Below are 10,358 nucleotides of genomic sequence, written 5' to 3' on the forward strand. Positions count from 1 at the left end.
AACGTTTGAGGAGTTAGGTATGTTTACTCCATTTGGATCAGAACAGTATACAGTAAGTCATAAATATGTACAAGTTTTTGTGTCAATTTCTAAGTTAACAAATATAGGTATTTAATAGCTTACAGAGATCAGCAATATCTTGTGATAGATTAATTTTAATATATTAGGTCTTAGCAATGTGCCTACTCAGGAATAAATGTATTAATATGCAAACATTATTATTTTGAAGTCAATTCTAACGATGAAACTTAAGAGGAAAATAAATATTGCTAGTATTTATTGAGCTTATATCATGGGGCACTGAAATCTCATGGATGCTATGACCTTACAGACAAGACAACTAAAATTCAGAATAGTTTAGTGTCTTGGCATTAACCATATAGGGAGGAGGTGCTTGACTGTATTCTCTCTATTTTTTTGTTGGTTTATTTTTCTTAAATTATTTTTTAATAATCTTACTTAGTTGATTAGGGTACAAAGGGTCAAGGTCTACAGGGTGAAAGTAGATAATACCATTGTTTTCACACTAATATTATCATTTTTCCCTGTATCTGGGGTTAGGGGAATAACAAAGGGAAAAGCCCCACCCAACCTCCCCCCCATCCCAGATCCCCAACTGGAGGCGTGCTCCAAGGGTCCTGCTCAAACAGTTTTGATAGTTTATCAGTTCTGGATTGCTGTCAATCTCGCAGTTTCAATTGCAACGAAACCTATTCAGAGTCCACTGGTTGACAGTCTCTTCATGGTTGTTTCTAAGATCAGCGGTTCAGTTGGAGGGATCTCCAAAGAAACTTCATCTGAGATGATCCCAGATCTGATTCTTGTGTGAGTTTGCTAGTACAGACTCCAACACCATTCGTCACACCACTTAGCTTATGCACATGCTGATTGTTGCAATCGCTGGATCCGTTCGGTTTGCAGCCCTGTCTTCCTCATGAACCAGCAGGTGTTGTAGTCCAGCTTGATCCTACCCACTTCATACTCGGTCCTCACTCAAACCAGTTGGAGCTGCAGCCTAGTTGGGGCAACTCCTCATAACCCCCACCAATTCTGCCCCCTACCCTGGTTTACATGCTTGCCAGTATGTACCGCAGGCTTGTCCAGTCTGTCTCACATCCCATTTAGCTCTCGCACATGTCAATGCGTATTGAAGCCTAGTTCAACCCGACCTGCCCTGTTATCCAGCCCATACACCTACTGGCAGGTGCCTTTTTGTCTAGCCACTTGCCTTTGTCCTGGTTTTTGTGCTGTCCAGCGACAGTGGTAACCCTGAGGGAGGTGCCCACTATTTCCCTTCTGGACCACACCCACTCCCAAATTATGCACTCTCATGGTGGTTCTGGCATTTGATTTGACAGAATTAGCTCCCAGTGCCAGCCTCTGCCAGCTAATGCTGCAGCTAAGCCCAACCAACCCTCACCCACTCTAATTTTTGCTTGCACCAGTTGGAACAGTCAGCCCACTGTGGCCCTTCCCTTATCTAGCTCACATGAGGCCCACAGGTGTTATATCCCTGCTCCCATCCCGATTCACACTTTTCAATGGAAGTACTTGTCCAGCAGGGGAGCCCACATTGCCCTGTTGGCTTTCCCTCCTCCCCCTGATTATCACATGTGCTGTTTGGGCACTGCAACCACATCTGGTACGGCTCATCTTACCTTGGCGTTCTGTATTGTGCACTGGTTTTTGTCACCACCGAACCTGGCTCAACCCACACTCTATTCTGGTGCGCAGATTTGCCAGCAGGTGATGTGAACAGGTTCAGCCTGGTCTGCCCCGACCAATGCCAAATGTATGCCAGTGGGAAACTTTCCATGGCCTGTTCTGGTCTGTTTACTATTGTGCTTCTTGTACTTACCTGCCTGGTCTATGTCCTGCCAGAGGAGTTGTCCAGGCTCCTCCATCAGAATCTCTCCCAATGCCAGATTTTGCATATACCAGTGGGTCCATGAGCCAGCCCTACTCAGTCCACCTCCTGTCCTAGCAGGATCAGTGGCTTTTCCTGACTCGCCTTCAACCCAATCTGGTTCTTACTATTGAATGTTTCAACCCAGCCATGGCTCTTCCATACCCATATACAGCTCACACATGGTTCAGTAAGGGCTGAGACCTAGCCTAGTCTTTCACACATATCCCCTGGTTCAGAGCACAAGATGGTGCTAGAGTCTAGGCCGGTTTGGTGTTTCTAGTCCCATTCCACACTTGTGCCAAGGGAGACTAAAACCATATCCTGATCAGAACGCAGTCCCCATTCCAGCCCACATGCCCCTTGGTGGGAACGTCAATGCAATTAGGGTGTCCCCTTAGCTTCCCAATCGGGCCTATTCCTAGCCTTAAATCACATGCAGGGCAGTGGTTGCTCTGACTCAGCTTGGCAGAGCCCCTCACTTGTCCTGGCCCCTTAGATGCTGTGGCTTAGCATCCCTGTCTCATGCAGATCAGTAGGTGCAAGGACCTACTTGGCGCGACCTGTGTTCCAACCTGATTTCTGTTGTTTCTTGTGAGTTAAGGTTTGTTCAGCCCTGCCCATTCTGCCCCCTTCCAGTGGCAGCCTGGCCCACCCCACATTCTGTTTTAGGATGCACATTCAGGTGCTACTGCCTTGACCTGCCCTGACTGTTGTGGGTTCCTTTACCTGTGAGTGATAACAGGTGGCATGGTCACACCTAGCTTAGTCCATTGCAACCCTAGCTTGCGAGCTAACCAAGGGGACTTGTATTTCCACAGGGTTGGGCCCACACAACCCCACAGAGCCTACCCCCAGATCAAGTTCTCTCGCATGCTGGATAGTGTCTTGACCTACCAAATGTGACCACTGCACGACTCCACAACCCAGTCGGGTAATGGTACCTAACACTGCCAAAGAGGCCCCCATCCATGGCTTTGGTGTGCGTTGGTGTGTGGCCATCAGTGATGTTCTATGCTAACAGCCCATCTCTGGATTCCTAATTGGGCTGGTGAATCTATTTAACCCAAATTATCTTCTGGATACTTCCCTCCACACCACCAGGTCTCAGTCCCCATGCATTCCTGAAGTTTTCATGACCCACTGGGAATCACCCCAAATTCACTTCTCACCTACAGTCAAACTGGCCTTAGTCATGGGTGTCCAAGGGCAGCAACTATATATCTTAAAAACCCCAGTATTCGCCACCGGGCGGCCAGTAGGCAAAGCCTGGCACCACGTGGTGCACTGGCAGCCCAAGGCCGAGGACTCATTCACTGCCTTCCAACAGTATCTTTAGCGTGAGTCCCCAGCATTGGGTCCGACCTGGCAGGGGCACCCCCCACAGCCACCACACTGCAGGAAGCTGCAGTTGCCCCCAACCCCAAGGCCCGAACCTTGACTGTATTCTCAATGCCAACAAACTATCTGCAATATTCCCAATCTTACTGTAAGGTTGTATCAACTTGCTTCATATAAAACTCTGCAATTTCACATCGTAAAATCATGTTTATAAACTTCTGGAATTCATGATCTAAGAACCAAGGGAAAATGACCTAGCTGTTCCTTCCTAGTCTGGTTTATTTCACACTATATTTACACAGGATGAAATTGAGGAGACAATTCAACCTGTGGCACAGCCAAGAAAGTTTTGATGTTTATGGCAGATGCAGAGCCTGGATTTTGGTCAAACACAATGGGGGTGGCTGGTGGTAGAGTGGGAGTGTGACAGATGGCAGTTTGCTTCTTTAGTCTTCCATGCATTAGAAGGAATGACTGTTTGAAAATACTCTCACCAAGTCAATAAGTAAAATAAACACTTGGGGAGTGCAGAGAAGTTGCCTTGATCTAGTATGCCTTGATCTTCATCTCTAGAGTTCTAAATTTGTTAAATAAAAGGAAAAACTAAAACAGCATAATTAGCTATCATGAATTGTTGACTAGACAGCATCAGAAGATCTATGTTGCAAACATCATACTTAGAGGTATTATCTCTCACCTCATTTCCAGAAACAAGGACCTTCTTTCCCTAATTGACTGTGTGAAAGTATAAGCCACAAAAATATTGACACTTTCTAACTTTTAAAACTTTGGTGGCTTCTAAGAATGTGGCATTGGACTAGCACCATTGCCATCTCCTGGCAACATGCTGAAAATGAGAACTCTGGGCCTCCACCCAAGACCCATTAAATCAAAATGTGGATTTTAACAAGATGCCCAGAAAATTTCTGTGCCCATTAATGCTTGAGAAGTAATGCTAGAGACCCTTAGCTGTGTTCGTCAGAGCCAACCTCAGCTCTTTCAGCTGAACCACTTCTCTCTGCATAGGAAACATATAAATTGGTCACTCTGCCTTTCTCACAGTTCCCTAGTCACACCCAAACACCTTTGGAACCATGCTTGCCTGCAGCAACTTAGATCCACCATAAACGCCTAACACATTCTCTAAGTGACATTTTAAATGCTGATGGGCTTGTGTGGCTCTTCAAGGAAACATTAACTTTTGAGTTTCTCTTTCCATGGGCCCATTGTGCAGAGATATTTGCTGAAATACATACTCTTTTTATCCCAGAAATGACTTTCTATATAGATGTATTTCTTGTTAAATTTATGCAGTTTATCATTAATATGTGTCCTTGTTATCTCTTCGTTTCAATTTTTATTTGTAGGCAGAGAGAGACAATGAGATAGAAGGAAAGAGAGAGAGAGAAAGAGAGAGAGTGAGTGAGTTAAAGAGAGGTATTTTGTCCATTAGTTCACTCCCCAAATGCCTACAAGAACTAGGCTGAAAAAGGTTGAAGACAGGAGTCCAGAAATCAACCCAAGTCTCCCATGTGGATGACAAGGACCAAGTACTTGAACCAGGCTGCAAGTGAGCAGAATGTTGGATCAGAAGCAGGGCAGGTCTGCAATCTATTAGAGCATTTGCTGTTACGTATACGAATGGAAATATAAAAATGAATCATTTGATAATGCTAAATATGTGCATTTCTTCTTTTCTATATTTCTTATTAATGGAGATAGCACCTTAAATAATATTTTCCATTTGTGCAAAGTTTTCTATAACATGCATTCTCAGGAAATGGATAGGTTTAGTAGAAGAGTATGAGCCTTTTGATGTTGATAGGTTCTCCAGATGTCCATCATTCTATTAGCTGAGAGTTTCCATGGAGTACTTACCAAGAGAAGCCAAAGAGGGTGGAAAGGAAAGTGTATTTTAATACAAGAAGGTACCATGTACAGAGAGATGTGAGGATGAGTCTGGGAAAGTGAATGGAGTTTGAGAAAGGGATCAAAAGGTAAGGCCACACAAATCTGGTCCACCTGCTAAACAGATATAATGGACTCACACACAGTGAAAACAGGATTGTCTCATGTCAGGAAGCTAAAGTCAAAGATTTTGTTTTGCCTTTCTACCAGTTAAAAGGAGTCATCCATTTCCTGTCATATCACAGGATTATGCTCTTTCGGAAACTTCATAAAGGAGATTATCACCTACACTACTTTCCTCATATAAAATATAGTGCCACTTAACCAGAGAAAATTAGGACTTTCAGTACTTTCTGGAACAAAAGTGATGAGAATGGATAGCCTTAATCCTGGTCCATCTGCATTAATCAACACTTAGGCTGATTCCATATCTTGGCTATTGAGAAAAATGCTGAAATGAACATCAGAGTGCCAACATCTGTGCAATGTCAATCTTAGTTCCATTGGATACTATTCTAGAAAGATAATTGCTGGTTCATATTTATAGTAGTTCTATTCTCAATTCAAACTGTATACACTATTAAGCCTGGAAAAAAGAATTTGGCATCTTGAAATACTGAACTTTTATTTTCTTATTATGAAAAGATAAATGGGAAATAACTTAGTGACTCTCAAAGGGTCATGTCTGAAGAAATATTAACATAATCATTCAAATATATGTCATTATTATGATGACTGACCAGAAATACACGTATGGATATCTCAAACTAAGTTCTTTTATGTATCCAGAAAAAAAGACTTAATTTGAAGTGTTATTGTAGCACACAGAAAAGTTTCTGAATCTTGGGAAAAAATGAGTGTGTGTGTATGCAAACATGTATACAGCTTTTCTACTTTTCTACTTCTACCTTAGGAAATTGCTGGACTGAGTAACTAAATTAGTTAAAACAACAATTGATAAGATGTCATTACAATTTTGAGACCCTAACATGTAATGTAATTTTAAAGGCTAACAACCTGCACTCATGTTGTCAAAAGATTTATTGTTTATTTTACATGGAAAGTCAGAGTTATACAGAGAGAGGGTGAGATAGCACAAGAGGTCTTTCATCTGCTGGTTCACTCCCTGAATGGCTGCAACAGCCAGAGTAGAGCCAGTCTGAAGCTGGAAGACAAGCTGCAGGGAACACAGTCTTGTGCCATCGTCCGATGCCTTCCCAGGCCATAATGGGGAGCTGGATCAGAAGTGGAGCATCCAGAACACGAATCAGCACTAATACATGAAGCTGGTGCTTGCAGGCAGAGGATTGTTAGGCTGTTATGCTGCAGTACTGGCCTCATTATTACTTGTAAAGATAGCAAAAAGAGCTTACTATTTATTTCCAGACTGAAATTTAATGATTTTATGTATATGATTGGACCTCAATTGTCATCTGTGAAAATTGGATGATCATGAATTGAATGGCTTTTATCGTTGAAACTCATGAATGAGATTGGGTATTTGGATAGAACAACTGTAGAAAGCTGGTTTTTTTATGTATAAAGGAAGGCAAATTTAGAACATTCAGGTCCTGCAAAGTGAAAGTGAAGAGCAGAAAAGGCAGAAGGAAGAAGAAGAGTGAGGGGAGATGTCCAGAGCTTTTCTATTCAAAGTTAAAGATGATCGGTCTGGTAGAAGTCAGCAAAAGAGAGAATCTCAATCACTTTAGAGAGTGATGATATGGCATATGTAGAAAGAGGGCTTTGGGATACAAATTCTGTATGATTTTAAGTCACTGAAATGGAGTACAGAAGGGATTTGGACTTCCAGATTAGAGTTGATAATTGTTTGAGCAAATCACATCCAGATCACTTAATTGGACAATAAAGCCCCGATTGTACTTGGTTGCCCAAGTAATACATATGCTTATTGAACTCTTAATAGGGAGTTAACATACACCAGGATTTCTCAAACAAGGATGTAGGAATTTTGCCTTCAAAAGACGTGCATTAAGGTCTAGAAATGTTTGAGTGTCACTAGTGGAGCTTGTTGCTGACAGCTCTTCAGTAGAGGTCAGAGATGCTGCTGAACAGTCTATTCTCAGGAGAGATCCCACTGGGAACAGTTTCCAAGCTGAAGTGTCAATAGCATGGGGAAACAGACAATCAAACAGGATCAGTGATATGCACTAAGTCATAGAATTAGCAAATAAAAGAGACAGTTTCTCGAGTGTTTTTCCCATCACATGATTTAACCTCTCAGAGTTGAAGTTCTCAGATGAAACTTTTGGAAAGAGGGTTGTTTTGCTTTTAAGATTTATCAAGGGAAAAATCCTTGAGCCTATGAAACTGTGTTATGGAAAGTTAAAAACATAATAGTAATAAAAGAAGAAAAAAAAAGACTTATTCATTTGAAAATCAGAATTGCAGAGAGGTTGAGATAGCCAGATATTCACCATCTGTTGGTTCACTCGCTAAATGGCCACAGAAGCTGGCAGCTTTATCTGGGTCTACCTGGCATAGGCCCAAAGTCTTAGAACATTATCCACTACTTTCCCCAGGCAATTAGCAGGAAGCTGGATCAGAGAGAAGCAGCTAGGACACTAACCAGCACCCATATGGAATGTGGCTTCCCGAGTGGGAGCTTTAGCTGCAATGCCACAATACCAATCCCCGAAAATACAATTTTTAATGGCTATATTTAGTATTAAGATATTCAGAATAATTATAAAAACGTTTAAAACACATAATTTATTACACTGGATATCTAGGACATGAGGAATATAGACAATTTAATTACATAAAATGTGTTCAATATTACACAGCACAATTATCTTTGAGATATTTAATGAAATTACTGTCCAGCATAGTGTTTCTCATCCTTTAGCACACCTTACAATTTACCTGGAGGATTTGTAAAATTATAACTTTTCAGAACTCTTGGAGATTCTGACTCAACAAATCTGAAGAGAATATTGAAATAAACAAGTTCCCCTGTAATGCTAGGAGACCACACACTGAGAACCACTGGCGTAAAAATTGGTAGGTACTTAGCATCTTATTACAGGTATTTAAAAGTATTTTAATATCTACAATGTAATTTTACTTTAGTATAGATGAGAAATCATAATCCACTCATAGAAGAATATAATCATAATGGTGGCAGAATGGAAACTTACTTAGATCTTATTTAGCTCAAAATCTTGACCTTAAAAATAAAGAACTTAATGTCTTCCTTATAATAATAGCCAATAAAAACAGAATTAAAATTATTTGTAGATAATTGAGCACTATCAGTGTTATCCCCAATATATGTAAACCAAGACATTCTAAGTAGAATTAAATATTCATGCACATTTCCAACAATACATTTATGGAGAATAGTCCAAATGCCAAACTAAGCAGAACCTAATCTAATGGGGCTCATAAGGAAAATGTTTATTGACATTAGTAATATAAAATTAAGCCCAGAGGGACAATAACTGCCGCATCAATTATTTGGAAAAACATGTATATGCTTAAACACTTAAATATAGCATAAAATGATAAGAAGTATGTTTTCTTCATAAATAATCAATGTGTTACTTTTAATCATGGGTAATAGAGTAAAACATACCAACATGAAAATTCATTTCAGAGTATCATTCAACTTGATGAAAAGCATACAAGGCATTTCAGATGCCTTTGAACTGTTGATGTAGAAGGTGTGCATTCACTCACCTGCCTCCAGCCAATGCTCATTAATAGGTACCTGAAGAAATGATAGAATATCCAACTCTCCATTTCTAGAGTTGAGATCATGCAGGCAATGATACAGCCTTGATTTTCATAATTCATGAAATCCTGTCTAAGGCACTGAACTCCACTTGCCAAGAACATGTAGACAAAGCTGCATTTACCCATAACTGTAAAAATACCCATCTATCTTGTAAATTAGGCTTCATCTGTTGTGCCATCATCTCTGATTAAAGCTAATGAAAATTCCTTGCCAATATCACACTGCTGCTGCAACCTTCCCTAGGACTGCCCAACGCTTTCTGCAGCACTGGGTAAGAACCTGCTATTTTAACTAATTTCTGTAGTAGGACACAGTGTAAGAGTCTGAAGCAGAATTAGTGGTATAATGTTTCTACTTTTACTCATAGGGTGAATAACTGTTCCTCTCACACTGAGGACCATCCCTCCAGGTCTCCTAAGCACTGCACAGTTTGAGCCAATGCAGTTAACCTAGCAGCATTCAGCGTTAGTATCAAATGGCACTTTTACTGCAGTATTCACCTGGCAACCATGCAGGCAGGCTTCATTATTGAAGTCCTTCAGCTGCCAGGTCTTACAGGCTCTGTTATCACTTTAAAGCATCACAGCAATCACTAACAGAAGAAAATGCAGGCAGAAACATATGCAAAGCTCATCACACAGGAAGCAAATTTACAATCAGAGACAAGGGCAATTTATAACAGCCAAGAACTGCAGTGAATCTTCCAATTACAAGCTAAAACTAAAAATACTCTCCTACAACAACTCTTATCCTAATATTTGTATACAGTATCTAAAAATCAAATCAACATTTGTTCCTTGCTGGTTAGAGATGATACTTGTTAAGCAAATTCTAATTTATAGTTTATTTACTCAGTGTCTTAAAGCTAGGATTACTGGATGACTTGTGGTGCTTTGTCAAGCATGCTGAAATAACTGGGATCTCAAAAATTTTTTCCCTGCACATCTCAGCATGGCTGATCGGATTCTGCCAAGATTATAGTATATAAACAACTGAATCATGCAAAAATATTTACCCCCAAAAGATGTAGTAAAAGCTCAGCTTCCTTCAGTCTCCATAGCCCCTGAAATGTTAATCAGAAGGAACAGTCCCATGAGTTTCCTCAGGCCAGCAGTGTGTCTCCTACACTTGACCTAGACAGCCTTACATAACGAAGCATCAGTGCTGAGGAGCTTGCTGAATGTCATCACCAGGAGGAGTAAGAAGTGTTGGCAGCAGCAGGCAGGCGGCAGCCTGGGAGTTTGCATGGAGATGATGAAGTCTTTCTTGTCTTCCTCTTTTGAACTGTTTCAGAAGGAGAGTTAAGAATAGCTCAGAAACTGGGCTGTGTGTGTGTGTGTGTGTAATGACCAGAAGCACAAAATCTGTATCTTTCAGCAAATGTGAGGCGCTTCCTTCAGTGTTTGCAGAGACCTAAAAGAATGATCGTCTATCTATGAAGTCCAG

At 40.9% G+C, this 10,358-nt stretch overlaps 1 protein-coding gene across 2 annotated transcripts in view; it reads right to left on the minus strand.

Moving 5' to 3' along the window:
- SCN1A (sodium voltage-gated channel alpha subunit 1) overlaps window positions 1-10,061 on the minus strand; it is a 127,903-nt gene extending 117,842 nt beyond the window's left edge. For both annotated transcript variants that reach the window (XM_040971665.1, XM_040971663.1), the window contains exon 1: window positions 9,928-10,061. The gene's annotated coding sequence lies outside the window, so the exon portion shown is untranslated. The remainder of the gene's footprint in view (window positions 1-9,927) is intronic.
- Between the last annotated feature and the right edge of the window lie 297 nt (window positions 10,062-10,358).

Source organism: Ochotona curzoniae, unplaced genomic scaffold (assembly GCF_017591425.1).
Source record: "Ochotona curzoniae isolate NIBS_2020 unplaced genomic scaffold, NIBS_Ocur_1.0 contig_2210, whole genome shotgun sequence".
Taxonomy (NCBI): Eukaryota; Metazoa; Chordata; class Mammalia; order Lagomorpha; family Ochotonidae; genus Ochotona; species Ochotona curzoniae.